General features: G+C 45.7%; 1 protein-coding gene and 1 long non-coding RNA gene across 10 annotated transcripts in view; one reads left to right on the forward strand and one right to left on the reverse strand.

Moving 5' to 3' along the window:
* GTF2I (general transcription factor IIi) overlaps positions 1 to 4,832 on the reverse strand; it is a 78,013-nt gene extending 73,181 nt beyond the window's left edge. For 4 of the 9 annotated variants that reach the window (XR_006276167.1, XM_038375443.2, XM_038375441.2 and 1 more), the window contains exon 1: positions 4,450 to 4,720. The gene's annotated coding sequence lies outside the window, so the exon portion shown is untranslated. Of the gene's footprint in view, positions 1 to 4,449 lie in introns of all 9 variants that reach the window. The other 5 variants (XM_038375439.2, XM_043499304.1, XR_005289301.2 and 2 more) reach the window with 4 other exon arrangements.
* Positions 4,833 to 4,884: 52 nt separating this feature from the next.
* LOC119844582 overlaps positions 4,885 to 21,840 on the forward strand; it is a 29,769-nt gene continuing 12,813 nt past the window's right edge. The window contains exons 1-2 of the long non-coding RNA XR_005289329.2: positions 4,885 to 5,613; positions 10,345 to 10,395. This is a non-coding gene — a long non-coding RNA (uncharacterized LOC119844582). The remainder of the gene's footprint in view (positions 5,614 to 10,344; positions 10,396 to 21,840) is intronic.

Raw genomic sequence — 21,840 nt, forward strand, 5'->3', positions numbered from 1 at the left:
ACAGATTTATTTGAGCATAAGCTTTCATGGGTAAAACACTAGTTCTTCAGATGCATGGAGTGAAAATTACAAATGCAGGCATTATATAATGACACATGAAGGGAAGGGAGTTACCTCACAAGTGGAGAACCAGTGTTGACAGGGCCAATTCAATCAGGGTGGATGTATTCCACTCCCAATAATAGATGAGGAGGCGTCAATTCCAGGAGAGGCAAAGCTGCTTTTGTAATGAGCCAGCCACTCCCAATTCCTATTCAAGCCCAAATTAATGGCATTACATTTGCAAATGAATTTTAGTTCTGCTGTTTCTCTTTGAAGTCTGTTTCTGAAGTTTTTTTGTTCAAGTATAGCTACTTTTAAATCGGTTATAGAATGTCCAGGAAGATTGAAGTGTTCTCCTAATGGCTTTTGTATGTTATCATTCCTGATGTCCGATTTGTGTCCATTTATTCTTTTATGAAGGGACTGTCCCCTTTGGCCAGTGTACATGGCAGAGGGGCATTGCTAGCACATGATGGTATATATCACATTAGTAGACGTGCAGGTGAATGAGCCTCTGATGGTGTGGCTGATGTGGTTGGGTCTTCTGATGGTGTTGCTAGAGTGGATATGGGGACAGAGTAGGCAACAAGGTTTGCTACAGGGATTGGTTCCTGGGTTAGTGTTTCTGTCCTGTGGTATGTAGTTGCTGGTGAATATTTGCTTCAGGTTGGAGGGCTGTCTGTAAGCAAGGACTGGCCTGCCTCCCAGGGTCTGGGAGAGTGAAGGATTGTTTTCCAGGCTAGGTTGTAGATCGTTGATAATGCGGTGGAGAGGTTTTAGCTGGGGGCTATACATAATGGCCAGTGATGTTTTGATATTTTCCTTGTTGGGCCTGTCCTGTAGTAAGTGATTTCTAGGTACCCGTCTCGCTCTGTCAATCTGTTTCCTCACTTTCCCATGTGAGTACTGTAGTTTTAAGAATGCTTGATAAAGATCTGGTAGGTGTTTGTCTCTGTCTGAGGGATTAGAGAAAAGGAGTACCCGTGGCACCTTAGAGACTAGCAAATTTATTAGAGCATAAGCTTTCGTGAGCTGTAGCTCACGAAAGCTTATGCTCTAATAAATTTGCTAGTCTCTAAGGTGCCACGGGTACTCCTTTTCTTTTTGCGAATACAGACTAACACGGCTGCTACTCTGAAACCTGAGGGATTAGAGTAGACCTGGCTCTCTGTGTGTGGGACAGACACAGCTCAAGGAGAGAGACAGAAACAGAGACAGAAAGACTGAAGAGAGCAGACGACACACACAGAGCCTGGAGAAGCTGGCAATAGGCAACTTGGGACTGCGAGCAAAGAAACTACCTCCTGTGTTTGGGGAAACAGGACTTCACACATTCTATGTAAATAAATAATATGGCATCAAAGGTACCACCAGACTCTTTCATCAGTTCTTCCTGTTGGTGGAAACTCCCCACAGACCCTCAAACCTTGACTAGCCACTCAGGTCAAAAGGACTAACAAAATTTAAAATTCAATCTGAAATGATAATTCATATATTCTTATTGATTATGCCATGAATTGCATATTCCCCAGTGCTGCATATTCAAACTCAATGACTGCTGCTATTTCACAGGCAGAAAGGAGGGAAAGCTTCTGGTGAAAGTTTATGTTTTTTACAAAATATCAAATCCGAGAGAAAGCAAATCTGTGACCTATTTTAGGCCTGCATTCCCAAAGGCAAGAAACTACACCTGTTTTCTTCCCAACCTTCCTCAAAGTAGACTGCCCCAGGAGGTGCTTAGCCACATTTTCTGCATCTCACCCATCCCCTATACACAAGGAGAGGGGGGTGTAAATCAAGGAACTTGAGCACTCGTGCTCAACCAAAAGGTGTAAATTCTTTTTCCCATTTTCCACTTCCAGCATGATGCCAAACCCCTAAACTTCCTCTTCTGGAGCTCACCAGACTCCCATTGACCAACCAACTCCTAAAGGTTTATTAGCATATTCGCCCCGACGCCCTCCCAAGAAGCAGCTGCCTGCCTTTGCCTCCTGTCCCACCCTCATTCCCTATCAGTGTGCTCCAGGACCTGGCATGTGCCAGACAATGAGAAGCTGTGACACCCCAGCGTAATGACCACAGCCCTAACCAAGGGAGGAGCAGCTTCCTCCCTATGACCAAGATCATTGCACTCCTCCCAAAGATGGAGAATGTTGTGCCCAACCACCAAGGAAACAGTAACTGGGGATGGAAGAGGTGTGAAAGGGAAATGAGATGCCCTTCAATCTCAATAGCAACTGATGGGAGAGTGTGAGACATCCACAAGAAACAGTGACTTGGGGAAAGGGGGAATTGACGGGGTATAAACCTCCTCAAGGAATAGTGACTGCAGAGTGGCAAAGCTGCAGGTAGAGGAAAAAAATGACACTCCCCTCCCCCCGCCCCCAAGGAATAACAACTGGGGAGGAGGAGGAGGAGAGTCTCACACCCCACCCTAGGAATAGCGACCAGGGAAGAGAGGATGTGAGTTACACCCCCCCCCCACACACACACACAGAGGGAACAGCAACTAGGGAGGGGATACAAGTCAGCCCCCTAACGGGAAATAACCCCCCCGCACACACACAAACACACGGGGAATAGAGACCGGGAGGAGGGGGGATGAGAGTGCCCCGCCATACATAGAGGGAATAGTGATGGGGGGGGATGTGAGTCACACAAACACACACACGGGGAATAGCGACCGGGGGGAGAGATGCGAGTGTCCCCCCCTCACACACACACACGGAATAGCGACCGGGGGGAGAGATGCGAGTGTCCCCCCCTCACACACACACACGGAATAGTGACCGGGGGGAATATAAATCCCTCCCCCACATGGCGAATAGCGACCGGGGGGGGGATGTGAGTGTCCCCCACACACACACACACTCGGCGAATAGGGACCGGGGGGGGGGGATGTGAGTGTCCCCCACACACACACACTCGGCGAATAGGGACCGGGGGGGGATGTGAGTGTCCCCCACACACACACACACTCGGCGAATAGCGACCGGGGGGGGATGTGAGTGTCCCCCACACACACACACACTCGGCGAATAGCGACCGGGGGGGGATGTGAGTGTCCCCCACACACACACACACTCGGCGAATAGCGACCGGGGGGGGATGTGAGTGTCCCCCACACACACACACACTCGGCGAATAGCGACCGGGGGGGGATGTGAGTGTCCCCCCCACACACACACACACGGCGAATAGCGACCGGGGGGGGGGATGTGAGTGTCCCCCACACACACACACACGGCAAATAGCGACCGGGGGGGGATGTGAGTGTCCCCCACACACACACACACGGCGAATAGCGACCGGGGGGGGATGTGAGTGTCCCCCCCACACACACACACGGCGAATAGCGACCGGGGGGGGATGTGAGTGTCCCCCCCCCACACACACACGGCGAATAGCGACCGGGGGGGGATGTGAGTGTCCCCCCCACACACACATGGCGAATAGCGACCGGGGGGGATGTGAGTGTCCCCCCCACACACACATGGCGAATAGCGACCGGGGGGGATGTGAGTGTCCCCCCCACACACACAGTCCACGAATAGCGACCGGGAGGGGATGTGAGTGTCCCCCCCACACACACTCCACGAATAGCGACCGGGGGGAGATCTGAGTGTCCCCCCCACACACACTCCACGAATAGCGACCGGGGGGCTGTGACTGTCCCCCACACACACACACACACGGCGAATAGCGACCGGGGGGGGGATGTGAGCCCCCCCACGGCGAATAGCGACCGGGGGGGGATGTGAGCCCCCCCACCCCCCACACACACGGCGAATAGCGGCCGGGGGGGGGGATGTGAGCCCCCCCACCCCCCACACACACGGCGAATAGCGGCCGGGGGGGGGGATGTGAGCCCCCCCACACACACGGCGAATAGCGGCCGGGGGGATGTGAGCCCCCCCCCACCCCCCACACACACGGCGAATAGCGGCCGGGGGGGATGTGAGCCCCCCCACCCCCCACACACACGGCGAATAGCGGCCGGGGGGGGGATGTGAGCCCCCCCACCCCCCACACACACGGCGAATAGCGGCCGGGGGGGGATGTGAGCCCCCCCCACACACACGGCGAATAGCGGCCGGGGGGGGATGTGAGCCCCCCCCACCCCCCACACACACGGCGAATAGCGGCCGGGGGGGATGTGAGCCCCCCCACCCCCGACACACACGGCGAATAGCGGCCGGGGGGGGATGTGAACCCCCCCACCCCCGACACACACGGCGAATAGCGGCCGGGGGGGGATGTGAACCCCCCCACCCCCCACACACACGGCGAATAGCGGCCGGGGGGGGGGATGTGAGCCCCCCCCGGAACAGTGACCCGGGCAGGCAAACACCCAGCCCCAGAGGCAGGCTCGGCCCAGGCCCGCTCCCCGCCCAGGCTCTCACTCACTGGCTGGCCGCCGCCGGGATCAGGGCAGCCCGGGTCCTGCTGAGTCTCGGCGAGGAGGAGCCGCCGCCTCGGGGAGGCCAAACTAATCCCAGCTCACAGCAGCCGCTCCCTGGCAGGGCCCGTCCCCGCGGCCTCTTCGCGACTCGTCGGGCAGCCGGTGGGGGCTTGGTGACCGCGTCCACTGGGGCGCCAGCCGGGCCTCGTCCCCTCACACTGTCGTTCACCCTGAACCCAGGACCGATCTGAGGGGGGGGAGGGGGGGCAGTTTTTTTGTTCGAGGAAAGCCATTTGCGCAGGCGCAGAGGCCGCGGCGCCTGTCGGGTGTTGCGGTTCGGCGGCCCCGTCCGTTCACGCGCTGGGCAGCGGCGGGCTGGGAGGCTGGCGGACTACAACTCCCAGCGTGCCCCGCGCAGGCGACCCGCCGCCGCCGCGGCGTGCGGCGGAGCTCGGGGAAGGGAGCAACGCTGGCCTCTCAGGCAGGCGGCGAGGGGGAACATGGCTGTGCGGCCAGCCTCGGCGCTGCGGGGAGCGGCGGCCTCCGGGCCTCGCCGGCGCCGGGGGGGGGGGGGCGCGCCTGCGCGAGGGAGTGTCCCTCGGGAAAGGCGGGGGAGACGCTCAACGGCCCTCCAGGGCCACCCACCCCCGTCCTGGAGCCGGGGAACCCCTGCGGGAAAACCAGGCGGGGAACAGGAGGCTGGGCAGGGCTAGGCCTCAGAGCAGGCCCTGCCTCCCCTCCATTTCCTCAGGCCTCCCCTGGGACCTGCTCTTCTCTGCTTCAAAGCAAGCCGACGCCTCTGGTTCTCAGCTGGATTAGAGCCCCCCCCCACGCACCCCCCTCAACCTCCCCCCCAACACACACACACACACACAGGGGGAAAGATCCTGGTCATGTACAGCTGATCAGGGAGACTGGCACCTTTGCGTAACTGACGGGGGGGGGCCTCTGTTTTCACATAACAACAGACAAATTGCACATCGCTCCAGGTTTCAGAGCGGTGGCCGTGTTAGTCCCTATCAGGAAAAAGAACAAGGAGTCCTCAGAGCACATTAGAGACTAACCACGTTAGTTGGGCATGGATCAGCTGAATTCCACCACTGCAAAAGGTAATAGGGAAAGACCAGACCTACACGGCCCTTTGCTACGTGATCCATCTGTGATCTTGAGTAAGTATCTTTGCAGCGCTGAAAGGGTGTCCTCTCTGATTTTGTATGACAAAAAACAAATTGCACGCTGTTAGTTTTATCAGCTAATTTTACCACCTTCCAACCGAAAAACAGAGGTGTACAAAGGGATGTCACGAGGAGGAGGATAACTTAACTGAATCCTAAGCTCAGGGCAGCCCCAAAACATCTTACAGAGGAAAGGAGATGGGCCCTAAATTTCTCTAAACAGGGCTCTGTGCACGTTCAAACACACATTATTTGCTAATACCTATCTTTTTTTATGCATGTGTTGTAGGACAGAACAGAATCACGCTAGCTGACCCTCCTAGCAGCCCAGGGCTCCATTCTAGGAAATCAACAAATACTCATTTACATTGTTTATTTGCAGTAAACAGCCTAGAGTGTCAGAGCTCCCCCCTGGAAGGTGAAAATTTTATACCAATAAGCGATCAGCATATGGGGAGGGATGTTAAGTTTATAGGCTGTGTTTATCTAGACTTATATAAGCACAATAAACTAGTAAAAAAAAAAATAGCTCCTTTCTTTGCTGCAATAATCTAAGCACATATTACATTTCCCCACATGTGCTCAGTATAATGAAGCCATATATTAGGTCCAGTTTTGCTGGTCATGGTCAGGCCACTTTTTACCTGACTGGGGATTTAGGATTGACCCTAGTAAGTGTTACTACACTGCAATTAGAGCTGCTTGGAAAGTGGGATTTGTATTCCACAGGAAATTCTGACATTTCAAATTTTGTTTTTGTACAGAATCAGATAGAAAAGCCAAAATTTCCAGCAAAATTAAGTTGTTTAAAATTTTAGTTTGGGACCTTCAACCGTTTCATGGCGATAATGTCCTTTTAAAAATAAAATAAATTAAAGGATGTGAAAACGTCATTTCAAAGTAAAAACAGGTTTTGACTTTTATATGAAAATATTCATGTTATTATTTAGATCTAATAGGATGTAATATGTATTAGTTAATATTTTCATATAAAAGTCAAATCAAAATTAATTGATATGATAAAGTCCCAATTAAATGTTTTACCTTATATAAATGTTTCAACATAAAAATAAAATTTAAAAAAAATCAAAAACATTCATTTCAATTTTTTCCCTGTCAAAAATTTTGTCAGTTACAGTCCCACAAAACATTTAGATTTTGATAAACATTGCATTTAAATTTATGGAAAACCTCATCTGTTGAAATTTTTTTTATTCACCTCTATTTTTAAAAAAATTAAATTAAACTGAAAATACAGAGTGAAGCTTATAAATACAGCTAAGACAAATGCTTTCTAACCTCAACAGTTGTCATAGCTTTTTGCTACCCTTTTGTGGTAGCTTTACCTATAATTCTGTATGTTGTTAGACATTTGTACCAACAATGAGTTGTCAATGCAATAACCACTGAAAAATATTTTATATGGCTTCATCTGTTCTATATGCATTGTGCACAAACCTGCATTCCTTACTCAGGTTAAATGCCTACTGAAGTCAACAGGATTTTTTTCACCTGAGCAAGAAATGGAAGCTCAGTCCCGTTAATTATCTAATTAGGTTTCAGAATCATTACCAGGTATATCCTGCACCTTGCCTCTTCAGATATGAAGTGTCCCTGGCAGCAAAACTGGGATGCTTTTGCTGCACAACATGGTGGCAGGCTGGGGATGCTAGCTGAAAACACTGGCAGCTTCTTGCAAATCAACATGATCATCTATTTTTAATATGTTATTGGCTGTTATAAAGAAGACGGGGACCACTTGTTCACTGTGTCCTCTGAAGGTAGCACTAGTAGTAATGGGCTTAATCTGCAGCAAGGGAGATTTAGGTTAAATATTAGGAAAAACTTGCTAACTGTAAGGATAGTTAAGCACTGGAATAGGCTTCCATGGGAGGTTTTGGAATTCCCATCATTGAAGGTTTTTAAGAACAGGTTAGACAAACACTGGTCAGGCATGGTCTAGGTTTATTTGGCCCTGCTTCATTGCAGGGTGCTGGACTTGATCTCATAAGGACCTTTCCATTTCAACTCTCTATTTTAAACTGACTAGATTTCAAGTTGATGTTGTGTCTTTGAAAACAATTTTAAACAAAATATTTGAAAATACTTTACTTGCAGTTTTACTCTTCAAAAGTCTGGCGGGTATTACTTCCTCCTTAAAAATACGTAATATTTGCCTTGGAATTGTGTAAACGTTAGGATGACTTTACTAGAAAACTTTGTAATAATACATGCTATGAGTCATATTTAAGAACCACAAAACTAAACATAATTAGGGTATGCGTAATTAACATGGTACTTATATTTTCTCTGGGTAAATCTAAATACACCATCTGTGTTGAATTTTCACTTCTGGTTCTTATCTCTTTAGCACAGGGCTGACTAAACTCCCCAAGATCTTAAGGGTTTTGTTAGGGAAGGTTATTTCAGAAGAGGTATGGGAGAAGAGATGAGTTATGCTTGAAGACTACATTACTGGGTAGAATGCAACCAGACTTCTTATTGATATAAATGCTCTCCTCTCAATGTTCCAGTTAATTTTTTTTTAACTGTGATTGGAGAAGGCGCTTCGTGCAGGAATCATAGAATCATAGAATCATAGAATATCAGGGTTGGAAGGGACCCCAGAAGGTCATCTAGTCCAACCCCCTGCTCAAAGCAGGACCAAGTCCCAGTTAAATCATCCCAGCTAGGGCTTTGTCAAGCCTGACCTTAAAAACCTCTAAGGAAGGAGATTCTACCACCTCCCTAGGTAACGCATTCCAGTGTTTCACCACCCTCTTAGTGAAAAAGTTTTTCCTAATATCCAATCTAAACCTCCCCCATTGCAACTTGAGACCATTACTCCTCGTTCTGTCATCTGCTACCATTGAGAACAGTCTAGAGCCATCCTCTTTGAAACCCCCTTTCAGGTAGTTGAAAGCAGCTATCAAATCCCCCCTCATTCTTCTCTTCTCCAGACTAAACAATCCCAGTTCCCTCAGCCTCTCCTCATAAGTCATGTGCTCTAGACCCCTAATCATTTTCGTTGCCCTTCGTTGTACTCTTTCCAATTTATCCACATCCTTCCTGTAGTGTGGGGCCCAAAACTGGACACAGTACTCCAGATGAGGCCTCACCAGTGTCGAATAGAGGGGAACGATCACGTCCCTCGATCTGCTCGCTATGCCCCTACTTATACAACCCAAAATGCCATTGGCCTTCTTGGCAACAAGGGCACACTGCTGACTCATATCCAGCTTCTCGTCCACTGTCACCCCTAGGTCCTTTTCCGCAGAACTGCTGCCGAGCCATTCGGTCCCTAGTCTGTAGCGGTGCATTGGGTTCTTCCATCCTAAGTGCAGGACCCTGCATTTATCCTTATTGAACCTCATTAGATTTCTTTTGGCCCAATCCTCCAATTTGTCTAGGTCCTTCTGTATCCTATCCCTCCCCTCCAGCGTATCTACCACTCCTCCCAGTTTAGTATCATCCGCAAATTTGCTGAGAGTGCAATCCACACCATCCTCCAGATCATTTATGAAGATATTGAACAAAACGGACATTGTGCTTCACTGGCCATTGCTCCAGACTTCACCAGATCCTAATAATACTTGTTGAGTAGTCTTTCCCTGTTATTGCCTTGTCTTCCAGTCAGGTCCAGGGGATTTTGCTAAATGTTGCCTCCTATTTTTCGTGGTGGTTTTGCTGCAGTAACCACTACATAGCTTTTTTCTTCATCTTCCCACGCTCTCAAGGGCACGGACGTCTACCAGTTTCCACCATTTATTTCAATCTTGTGTTAGTCTGTTCAGACTTCGGCTTCTTTATTGGTCTTCATAATGTTTCTCTAGATTGCCCTCTTTTTCTCTTCCCAGGCGACATCTTGCTGTCAAAGTCATGATGGTGGCATCCATAAAGCATGTCCTAAAGTCCATGGTCTTCTACAGTAATCAGAGCAGGAATCAGATCTAGTGGGCAGGGCAGGAATCTAGGTTGGGGAACAAAGCTGAGGATTAGCACCAGAGTTAACTGCTAATTACCAGAGCCAGGAATCAAGCCAGAATCAGAAGTTGGAGTTGGAGCCAGGACTGGTAACTGCTGGTTGGAGGCACAGGAACTGGAGGAGAGGCAAGGATCAGGTGCAGAACAGGAACACAGTGGGAACAGGAGTGAAGGCAGGGGTGACAGCAGCAAGGAGCAGAGAAGGAACAGAGTTGGGTGCAGGAAGCAGGGTGCAATGCAGCCACAACAGGGGATCATCTAGTTACTCCATCAACTTGCTGCAGACTTCTTCTGATTTAAATAGCGTAGCTGGACCAATTGGTGGAGCTGGGTGATCCTCCAATCAGGGCTTCTGTGGGCAGTGCCTTGGCTGAGGCTATAATCCTACTAGCTTCTCAGCCCCTGCAAGTTTCGACAGACATTGGGTGGAGGCCAGGCTATAAACGCTGTCTAGGAACTCACTGGCCTGGGTTCAAGACCGAGGATATCATTTGGATTGTTGATTCTAATTATTTTTGCCTGTATTCCATAATATGCCATAATTTTCCAAAGACTGTCTCGGTGTACACTGTCAAAACCCTTCTGGAAGTCTATAACGTTTATCACAAGAGATGCTTGCCACTCCACACTTTGTTCTATAATATGTATAGCAACAATATGGTCTGTACATTATCTCAATGGTCTAAAACCTGCTTGGTTCTCCCTGTAGTGAACGTGTATTTGTTTCTTGATATGTTCTAGGATGATGATGATGCACAGAGTAATGAAATTCTTTTCCAGTTATTGCATTTGGTAAGTCATCCTTCTTTGGCAGCTTGACTCTAAGGCCTCTACTACACTGTGTCGGGTTCTCTTCTTCATTCCATATTCTATCCAAAAACACAAGGAGAGGGTGGAGGGCTGTTTCTTTATTTGCTTTAAGCAGCTCCCCAATAACGTTATCCTGTCCAGTTGCTTTCCCGTTTTTTATTTTACCGATGGCTTTTCTAAATTCTTCCATTGTAATAGCTCCTAAATTAATATCAATGAATAGGTCTTCATCACATATTTCTAGTAGTTCACTTGGGCTTGGTCTATTTACAGCCCAAAAATGTTCTGCTAGTCTTTTCCTATGTTCTTCCATACTAAGTGTCTTTCCATTGCATCTTTAATTAGGCCTCCTGTACTGCGAAAGTTTCCTGTTAGCTGTTTGTTTGTCTCATACAAGCTTGCAAGGTCCCCTTTTTGGCCAGCATCTTCAGCCGCTGGACATTCTTTAATCAATATAGCTCCTTTTATCTCCTCTAGCACTTTACCTTTCTGTCTAGAGCTCTGTGTATTCCTCTTGCCACTTGCTTGTCTCTTCATGTCTTACCATTCATGTGCTTTTGCTTTACACTTTTTCATTACCTGACAAGTAGCATCACTAACCTATTCTTCCCTTTCAGATGTTTTTTTTTGTTAGCACTTTCTGATGTTTTCCCACAGAGTATCAATGTCTTGGTTTTCTTCAGTTAACGCTATTAGAACACTGAACCTGTTCTATAGCTGAAGCCGAAATGCACTTTTGTTTTAGGGCTCTTAATGGTGTGCTGGTGCATGGTCTTCTTTAACTTGATCGTCAGTTGAGCAATACAAAAGATTATGGTCACTGCCAACATCTGCTTCCCTGTACACACATACATCTGCCAACAAGCTGCAAAACATTCTTGAAATGCAGAAGTGAGATCCATATGGTTCTTTGTAATACAATCTGGGGAGTTCTGTGTCACTTTATGGATTTCTTTATGAGGAAATATTGTTCCATCTATCACTAGGTTATTCATACTGTAAATTTCTACCAGTCATTCATTGTTTTGGTTCAGCTCCAAACCCCTGCCACACTGGCCCACAACTTTATCCAAGCCATCATGGTTATTCCTTTCCATTAAAATCGCTCTACATTCTTGAGGGAAATATTTTACATGATATTCATTAGAGGATTGTTTTAGTAGATACTGAAATCTAAACAAACATTCTAAAGCAAACACCATTGTTACTCATCTGTTTTACTAACCTGGGATTATTTCATCTGGTTGACAAAAAAAGAAACTGTTTTAACTATTACGATTAAGAACCAGTTGTATGTCACTAAGGAGTCAAATGTATTAAGTCATTTTTAAAATCTAATCCTACCCAAAACTGCAGTTTTCGTGCCTTACCAATGCCAGCTGAGATTGGGGCAGAAATTCAGCTCAGAAAAGGCAAAGGTGATGCAGGTTGGCAGAGGTGATTAACTAGAGGAAGTGAGGGCTGGAAGTGCTCATCTAGTGAGAAGTGTGTCTACCCTTTTCTGGACAGATTCACAATTTTCAGATACTCCTGGCCCTGAGGGTGTTTTATCTTTCATAGAATCATAGAAATGTAGGGCTGGAAGGGATTTTGAGAGGTCATCTAGTCCACCCCCTGCACTGAAGGAGGACCAAGAAAACCTAGGTCATCCCTAACAGGTATGTCTAACCTTTGCTTAAAAACTCCAATGATGGAGATTCCACAACCTCCCTTGAAAGCCTGTTCCAGAGCTAAAGTACCCTTACAGTTAGAAAATTTCCCCCCAATAGCTAACCTAAATCTCCCTTGCTGCACATTAAGCTGATTATTTTTTGTGATATCTTCAGTGGACATGGTGAACAATTGATCACTATCCTCTACATCAGCCCTTAACATATTTGAAGACTTATTAGGTCTTCACCAGGTCTCAAGACAAAACATGTCCAGTTTCTTTAACCTTTCCTCATAGATCACATTTTCTAAACCTTTTATCATTATTGGTGCTTGCCTCTAGAGTCTCTAGTTTATCCTCTAGAGTTTCCAGTTTAATTCCTAAAGTATGGCACCCAAAACTAGACACAGTACTCGAGATGAGGCCTCACCCATACTGTGTAGAGCAGGACATTTGTAATCTTACATGCGTCTTACAGAAGACACTCCTATTAATAGCCTTTTTAGCAACTGCCTCACACTGTTGACTCATATTCCATTTATGATCCACTATAAACCCCAGATCCTTTCCAGTGGTACTACCGCCTACCCGGTTATTCCCCATTTTGTAGTTGTGCATTTAATTTTCCTTTCGTAAGTGTTAAAGTGTTTTGACCCTCTTTAATGCATTTAGTGCTCTTTGAAACAGGACTAGATCAAAGCACATTAATGAACTGTTAACATGCAACAGCAGAATGCACATGGACAGTTAGATCGCAGCAGGCTACTGCAAGATAGATTCACACCCCAGCTTGCCACAGACTAATTATTTACGTAGACAAGACTGTAGGCTTCTAATTCAGTTGTGTTGCAATTCTGAGCAGAGCAATGCCTAACTACCTTTAAAAATCTGGGCCAACATCTTTAAAAAAAAGCACCTAGTAGTGGAGCATTGACCTAGCTGGAATGGGGGGGGGGGTGTTTTCTTCATTATTCTACAGTGTTTTTCAATGGGTCATAGGGCTTTAGGGTAGGAGGTTTTCACAGATAGACCTCACAGGGGGAGATTTGAACGAGGAGAGGCCAAGAGCTTCACTACAAACAGAAAACTTGGTTCTGCCCTCAGATCCATGTGATTCCTGGGACAGATCCGGCTACAATACCACTGCATATTCAGATCCACGTGTCCATTGTCACCAAAAAATGAGAGAGTCTTTGAGGCAAAACTGTTACCACAACAGGCCTCTGCCTTCCTTCTCAACAGTGTGTGAAGCCAGACCCATGGCTGATGTGTTCATACTCAATAATCCTCAGTGTCGGAGCCTTGAGCCCTCCACGCCAATTATTCCTATTATGGTATCTGAAATGGGAGTATCAGGGCAAATTTCATGAGTATTGTTTTATTCTCTTCACTTCCTTGGCTAATTAGAGCTGTCGATTAATCGCAGTTAACTCAGACGACTAACTCAAAAAAATTAATTGTGATTAAAAAAATTAATTAATTGCAGTTTTAATCACATTGTTAAACAATAGAATATCAATTTAAATTTATTAAATATTTTGGATGTTTTTCTACATTTTAAAATATTGATTTCAATTACAACACAGAATAAAGTGTACAATGCTCACTTTATATTACTATTTTTGATTACAAATATTTGCACTGTAAAAATGAGAAAAGAAACAGTATGTTTCACTTCATACACAATAGGGCAATCTCTATTGTGAAAGTGCAACTTACAAAGGTAGATTTTTTGGTTACATAACTGCACTCAAAGACAAAACAATGCAAAACGTTAGAGCCTACAAGTCCACTCAGTCCTTCTTCTTGTTCAGCCAATCACTAAGACAAACAAGTTGGTTTACATTTACAAGAGATAATTCTGCCCACTTCTTATTTACAGTATCACCAGAAAGTGAGAACAGGCGATTGCATGGCACTTTTGTTTTTGAGTGCAGTTATGTAACCAAAAAAAAAAAATCTACATTTGTAAGTTGCACTTTCACGATAAAGAGATTGCCCTACGGTACTTGTATGAGGGGAATTGAAAAATACTGTTTCTTTTCTCATTTTTACAGTGCAAATATTTGTAATAAAAATATAAAGTGAGCATTGTACACTTTGTATTCTGTTATAATTGAAATCAATATTTGAAAAAAATCTAAATATTTAAATAGATATGTGCAATTAATCGCCAGATTGTTTTAAATCACGATTTTATTAATCGCTTGACAGCCCTACTAATAAGTGCTTCTAAGCTTTCTCAGCTGGAAAGCCAGTAGGAAACTGGTTAGCTAAAGGATTTCTTTTACATATCTTTCCGTTAATTCAGAGTTCCAGATGCAAAAAATCTAGCAGTTGAAGATGTAAAGCTTTTGTTTGTTCCCTGAAGGTCTTTGGGTCAATGAGACATATAGAGAAAGGGAGTCAAGTGTGGTATGGACCTGGGAGTTGAGACACTTGGGTTGTGTTCCCAGTTCTGCCATGAACTTAGTTTGTACCCATGGAGTAGGCAGTTACATGCCCTGTGCCTCAGTTTCCTCATCTCTTAAAGGGCAATAATAAATAATACTTTAGCTCCCAGGAATGTTGAGAAGCTTAGCTTGTTAGGCTTTTCAAAGTGCTCTGACATTCTTGGAGGGAAAATGCTCTGGGAGTGCCAGTTAAAAACGCATTTATTGGGATGCGTCTCATTTCACTCCAGTATAAACATCGTATTCTTAGTTGAATATTTTTACACATTTCAAAACTCACTGCCTTCCCCCAACATAGTAAAACCGTTATAATCTGCACCCAAGAGGTGGGGTGTAATTCACCTACTTAGAGACGACCGGTACAAGGCAGTGCAGTAGTGCCACTGCTGCCCTCCATGAGGATGGGCACAGGATGGACAGTGTAGAGTCCCTTCACACCCCCACCCACCCCCAGTGCTCTGCAATGTGGGGCTCAGTGGAAGCTCTGAATGGATTGGCAAGGGTTGCTGTTACGGGTAGGAGTTGAGAGAGTTGTCTCTACTATTTCAGCCCCTAACGAGGCATACGGTCCATCCCATAAGCTAGAATAGCTGCCACAGAGGGTGAACTCCATCCCCTATGGCCTCCATAGGAGTCCCACTTACTCAGGCTTTGTGAGAGGAGGGGTGGATTTCCATGCCATTAATAGAAGGTCCTGTTAAGGGGATAGCTGGGACTTGGGAGATGCAGGTTCAGTTCCTCGCTCTACCACAGACATCTTGCGTAAGCACAGGCAAGTCATTTAGCCCACATCTTCAAAAGGTATTTAGGTGCCGAATTCCCACTGATTTCATTCTGTGCTTTAGCTTCTTTGGCTCACGTACTAAGGTAATTAGGTGCATAAACCACAGATTTAGGTGCATAAGACCCAGGTTTGGCTACATTGTGATCTACAAAATTCCTGATGGACCCTGTAGGTGCCTAACTTCACTCCATGCCTAAATTTTCAGGGTAAAAGTTCCCTTGGCACCTAAGTTTCTGCCACTGGGCATGTGCACCACTGCGTCGCTCTAGGTGTCTGGGCACTTAGCCCTCACCTGAGCCCCAGGGAAGACAGATATTAGGCTGCCTAAGTCGGGTGTGGCACTCAATGGGGTAGGCTTGCTAAGAGGCGGTCTGCTGGACTGGATCCCATTCCAAATCTGACTGCTGGAGCCAGTGCTCGTCTTACAACTTTTACCCCAAGAGTTAGAGCACTCACCTGGGATGGGGGAGACCCAGCTTCAGTTCCCCGCTCTCTGCCAGAGGGCGAGCTGGGATTTAAACAAAGGTCTTCCACCTCTCAGGAGCATGCTCTGCCCACTGACGAATTGGAGTTCTGATGCAGAGGGCTCCCTCAGTCCCTCTTGCTGAAGCTGTTCCACTGTGGAGAAATAATGACAGAGTGACTAGAGCCAGGGGACTGGACCCAGAGTCTTCCACCTCCCAGGTAGGCACCCTAATCACTGACTACAGTCATTCTTATTCCCACACTCACTCTCCTCTCTCTGCCCCAGTGACTGTTCCACTGTGGATAAAAACGTAAATCGTTCCTGTTCGTGGATCTCCAGCAGAGCTAGGCGCCTCTCTGCAGCCGGGTCTTACACACTTATCTCAGAGAGGGGCAGGGCTTAGCAGACACCCCTGTTCTCGGCATCTCCCATTGGCTAGCGTAGGCATCTCCCCACCTAGCATGGTGGCTTTGGCAGCTTGCACTTGAAGGCATCTCTCACCCCATTCATTGTATAGGGAGCCTAGGCGCCTCGCTCAGCCTATATGGGTCGCAGTGGTGCTCCTGTGATTTTCTAGATTCGTACCTAAGACAGATAGATCAGTGCTATTAAAATTCCAGTGCAAAAGGGGAATTATTCCCTTCTAGTTACTACAGGCCTAGCTTAAGGGTTGTGCTGCTTGCCAATCAGGTACCGAGAGAGACAAGCCGGGTGAGGTAATCTTTTATTGGCCCACCTTCTGTTGGTGAGAGACACAAACTTTCGAGCTAATTAGGTACCTAGCTATCCAAGCAACATCCATTGTAGGCCCAGTAACTGGCCACCTGGGGAGGGAGCCCATTTTAAAAATCTGGCCTAGGCTTTCTGAACCAGCCTGGGACACATGGGATAGAACCCTGCAACCCAACTAGAAGCAGTGGCTGGGAATAAAAACCCACTGGGTTCAGTCAGCTCTTCTGCTCCTGTCCATAGGGTCCACACTACAACGGCTCTGTGCCTGCCGGCCACCGCCTCATTGCACTGTGGAGTGAGCGTCCAAGGACTCTCAGTGCTTCTCACTCCGCACCTCACACAGAGCAAAGCGGAGGCTGGCAGGAGCAGGGTACCCATCACCGCCGCACACAGCCACCTCTGTGCTGACCCAGGGCTAGGAAGAGGAGAGCAGCCTACACAAACCTAACAACAAGGGTTGTTGCCTGCCTTTTTCAGGATTGCCAGTGTCATTGTCTTATTAAACCCTATCCAAAATACTTCTATGGTGGGTCACATAGCTACATTCCATTGTTCAATGTCTCAAAAAATACCTGCGCCAATGGTTTTAGAAGGTTGGTATTAAATTGTGCCAGTTTAATTCAGCTACATCAATCTGCCTTCGTACTCTGTGGATCTGTTAATTTGAACAGAGGCAGCTGTTTAATATATTCACTTAAACAATTTAGATGCTCCACTGGTAGTGTCCTCATGGGACACTGAAAAAGAAAACCCCATCTGATTACATATGTACATCATCACCTGCTGCAGTTGAACCAGGTTTATTGCTGAAACCATTTTCTCAGATTTAGAGAAAGTGAACTATGAAGCCCAGCCCACCCTTAATACAATGCAATGCTGAGGAGCCAAAGAAAAAGGGTAGAACTAGGAACAACGTATATATGTTAACGTTGTGCTCTTCTCCACTCTCCTTGCTGTACAGATACACCCGTTAATATAAAATGGAGGTGTATATATATACACACACCCCTCAAAGGGAACATATCTCAAAGTTCCAGCATGGGGATGCCAATTCCTTGTAATTTGCGGCATTCTCCATTGGTACCTTATTACAGATGCTATTTAATGAGCATGTTTCAGAGTAGCAGCCGTGTTAGTCTGAATTCGCAAAAAGAAAAGCAGTACTTGTGGCACCTTAGAGACTAACAAATTTATTAAAGCATAAGCTTTCGTGAGCTACAGCTCACTTCATCGGATGCATTTGGTGGAAAAAACAGAGGCTCTGTTGTGTGGTGGCAAGCAAATACTCACCAGCAACCACACACCACACAAAGCCCGTTGCCAACTCTGTCCACATATCTATTCAGGGGATACCATCATAGGGCCTAATCACATCTGCCACACTATCAGAGGCTCGTTCACCTGCGCATCTACTAATGTGATATATGCCGCCATGTGCCAGCAATGCCCCTCTGCCATGTACATTGGCCAAACTGGACAGTCTCTACGTAAAAGAATGAATGGACACAAATCAGACGTCAAGAATTATAACATTCAAAAACTAGTTGGAGAACACTTCAATCTCTCTGGTCACTCGATCACAGACCTAAGAGTGGCTATCCTTCAACAAAAAAGCTTCAAAAACAGACTCCAACGAGAGACTGCTGAATTGGAATTAATTTGCAAACTGGATACAATTAACTTAGGCTTGAATAGAGACTGGGAATGGATGAGTCATTACACAAAGTAAAACTATTTCCCCATGGTATTTCTCCCTCCCACCCCACCCCCCACTGTTCCTCTGATATTCTTGTTAACTGCTGGAATTAGCCTACCTTGCTTGTCACCATGAAAGGTTTTCCTCCTTTCCCCCCCCTGCTGCTGGTGATGGCTTATCTTAAGTGATCACTCTCCTTACAGTGTGTATGATAAACCCATTGTTTCATGTTCTCTGTGTGTGTGTGTATATATAAATCTCTCCTCTGCTTTTTCCACCTAATGCATCCGATGAAGTGAGCTGTAGCTCACGAAAGCTTATGCTCTAATAAATTTGTTAGTCTCTAAGGTGCCACAAGTATTGCTCTTCTTTTTAATGAGCATGATCATCATCAGGTTAATGACTGAGACAACTCACCCGAGAGAGGAAAACAAGCTGCTTGACTCCCCAAAATCTTCCACAGTGTGCAGCATTTGCATCTGGGCAGCGTAGGTGTAAAATGTCATCACCCACCCAGAGAAGCAATTTACACCCAGTTGGTGCTGGTTTAAAGGGACACACAACACTGTATAAATGGAGAATCAGGCTCTATGGTCCAAGATCCTCACCGGTATTAGGCACCTAACTCCCATTGCAATCAATCTGTGTTAGGCACCTAAATACCTTTCAGGATCTGGGCCTATATTTCATAATCATTCACCTGTCCCTGCTGCTTATCAGTTGAAGTAACAAACTTCTCTTTTACAATAGCACTGCCGGTTGCTGTGGAATAAGTGGCTAGATTCTGACTTTAAGCATAGCCTTAAGCAAGGAGTGGTGTGTAGGCTGCCCCAATACAGCAGTTTGTGCCTCAAGCCAGGTCCAGATGGGGGTTTAGTGGGTGATGTAACTATGTGTTAGCTGACACAAGCTAACCAACACCTTCCAGCAGTTCACTGTAGACAAGGCACCCTGTCTTGAACCCATGCTAACCTGGTGGAGTTAAAACCTAGGCTTCCCCTTGACCCAGCTTAGACCATGTTACAATCTACATGTTAGAACCAACATGCTAGTGAGTAACATGCCCCCCTACATTCTTCTGTATCCCCCTAGGGGGGGCATGCCCCACAGTTTGGGTATCACTGGCATAGAAACACCTCCACTATATAGATGGCAAGTGGATTTGCTTTACCATGGGCCCAATCCTTTTCAAACTCTTTCCAGCACATACATCCTTTTTTATGGAGAAAGTTAGTATGTAATCAGACAAAGCCCAATATTCTAAATGTGGCCTTAATTTGTATACATGCACGAAGAGTAGTTTGGGCACTTTTCAAGCATTCACCAAAATGCTGTACATTGGTATCAAATTCTATACTATATATTATGTGACAGTGTGATCATATGCTAAATCACACTAGCAAAATAACAGCGTGCATTCTTTATGATGAGCCGTGAGACATAAATGTATGTCAGCTTACTCAGTTTTGGTTAAATTAGGTATATTTTACGACTTTATTTATATTCAGATTGTTGTACAGTAATTACAGGTACCTGAAAAGGTTAATGGTCAATATTTAAGGTCCATATATTTCAAGGTCACTTTTAGGCATTGGCTTTTGTTAGTTAATCTTGCTGTGAGGGTGCTCCCTCTGGCGCTGAATTAGTCCAGATGGGCCCAATTTTCTGTAGTATCTGGCTGGTGAATCTTGCCCATATGTTCAGGGTTTAGCTGATTGCCATATTTGGGGTTGGGAAGGAATTTTCCTCCAGGGCAGATTGGAAGAGACCCTGGAGGTTTTTCGCCTTCCTCTGTAGCATGGGGCAGGGGTCACTTGATGGAGGATTCTCTGCTCCTTGAAGGCTTTAAACCACAATTTGAGGACTTCAATAGCTCAGACGTAGGTGAGATTTTTCACAGGAGTGGGTGGGTGAGATTCTGTGGCCTGTGTTGTGCAGGAGGTCAGACTAGATGATCAGAATGGTCCCTTCTGACCTTTAGTATCTATGTTAGTCATCTTGCTTAATACGCTACTGGAAGGTGCTCAGATACTACTTACAGAAGAACCTATGCAGAACAGAATAGATTTTGACGCCAATTGTGACTTGCATCAAACCTTACTCTCTTCCGAGTTAGTTTAATTCTTCAAGAAAACTGAAGGAACAAGACTCATTCAGTTCTAATAATCCAGCCAACTGAAAATGCTCATTGGTTCCTTAGCAGTTTCTTAAGTATGTGTCATATCATCTCAGAGAGAAAACAAGATTTCCACACTGCATCTGGCCAGCGGCTTGAGTCTCTTAAGAGGTTGTTGACAAACTCAGTTCACTGAAATGTTTTGCAAAGTGAATCTTCACAAATGCATTCTGAGTAAAAGCCCAGATGCTGTTTATGCTGCTTCTCCAGCATCTCAGTGTGCTATATTTTAAAAATGATTTGAATCAAAGCTCTCATTCTTTAATTAAACTTCATTTAGCTGCCATCTGTCTGAGATCAAAATGGTTTCATGTTTTGCAATTCTTAATGAGGATTGTTATTGGATTTGTAGACACACACACACAAAATCACCAAAAGTAATAAATGAGAAACGTGGCGGAAGCGTTCGGATCCGCATCTTCAGTGTTCTAATTGCAATGGAAGAGATTCCATTCGGTAGGTCATCCTGTACAGACAAAAGCTGTGTGTAAAAATACACCACAGATGAAAAGATCAAGATTATGGAAATTGCTGGAATTACATCTGACTGTAAACACCAATAAAGCAATCATCACCACTTTTCAAAAGGGAAAGGTTAGAATTCACTTTTCAAATGCTTCCATGTTTCAAAATAACACACTGCATAATGATGGAAGTTTTTTAAGTGAGGCATATTTTCAGTGGGACTGAGATCCTGTAGACTTCATTGGAAATTATTGGTGTTCATCACTTCTAAAAATAAAAGTTAGTAGTAATATATCGCACTAGCAGCTAATAAGCCTCAACCAAGATCAGGACCTCTTTGTGCTGGGAGCTGTACATACTCTTAGTAAGATGTGAGTCTTTGTTCCAAAAAGACTACAGTTTAAATAGACAAGACAGACATTCTCATACTATCCTCATTTTAAAGACCAGGAACTGAGGCTGAGAAAGAGCAAGTGGTGGGGCCACGGTCACAAAGGAAATTGTGAAAAATCATGGAACTGAGCCCAGACTTCCTGGGTCCCAGTCCAGTGCCCGAACCACAAGACCATCCTGCCTCCCAGCAAGCCACTTTTATTTCGAGGTTCCTAAATAGGGAGTCAGGCGCCCAGTTTTTGGTACCCAAGTTAGAAATTATTGGTCCAATAGCCTACTAATGCACACCTGTGTTATTCTTGAATTTCCTTCCGTCTAATCAAGTGAAAGGGAAGTGAAATAAAAAGTAACAGGGGAAAAGAAATGTTGGTGGAAATACAAAAGAAGGTAGGAATTGTCCATTTAAAATTTATTTAACATGAAGAACTCCTTCAGAGAGGCACTTCTACTGGGAGCAATTCTGAAAGGATAGTTTGGAAGCTGAAAGAGGGCAGCAGCTTCACCACCAGCTTTTCAGCTTCTGAATAATCTACAAAAAAGAAAAGGAGTATTTGTGGCACCTTAGAGACTAACAAATTTATCTGAGCATGAGCTTTCGTGAGCTACGACAG

The sequence above is a fragment of the Dermochelys coriacea genome, chromosome 17, assembly GCF_009764565.3.
Source record: "Dermochelys coriacea isolate rDerCor1 chromosome 17, rDerCor1.pri.v4, whole genome shotgun sequence".
NCBI lineage: Eukaryota > Metazoa > Chordata > Testudines > Dermochelyidae > Dermochelys > Dermochelys coriacea.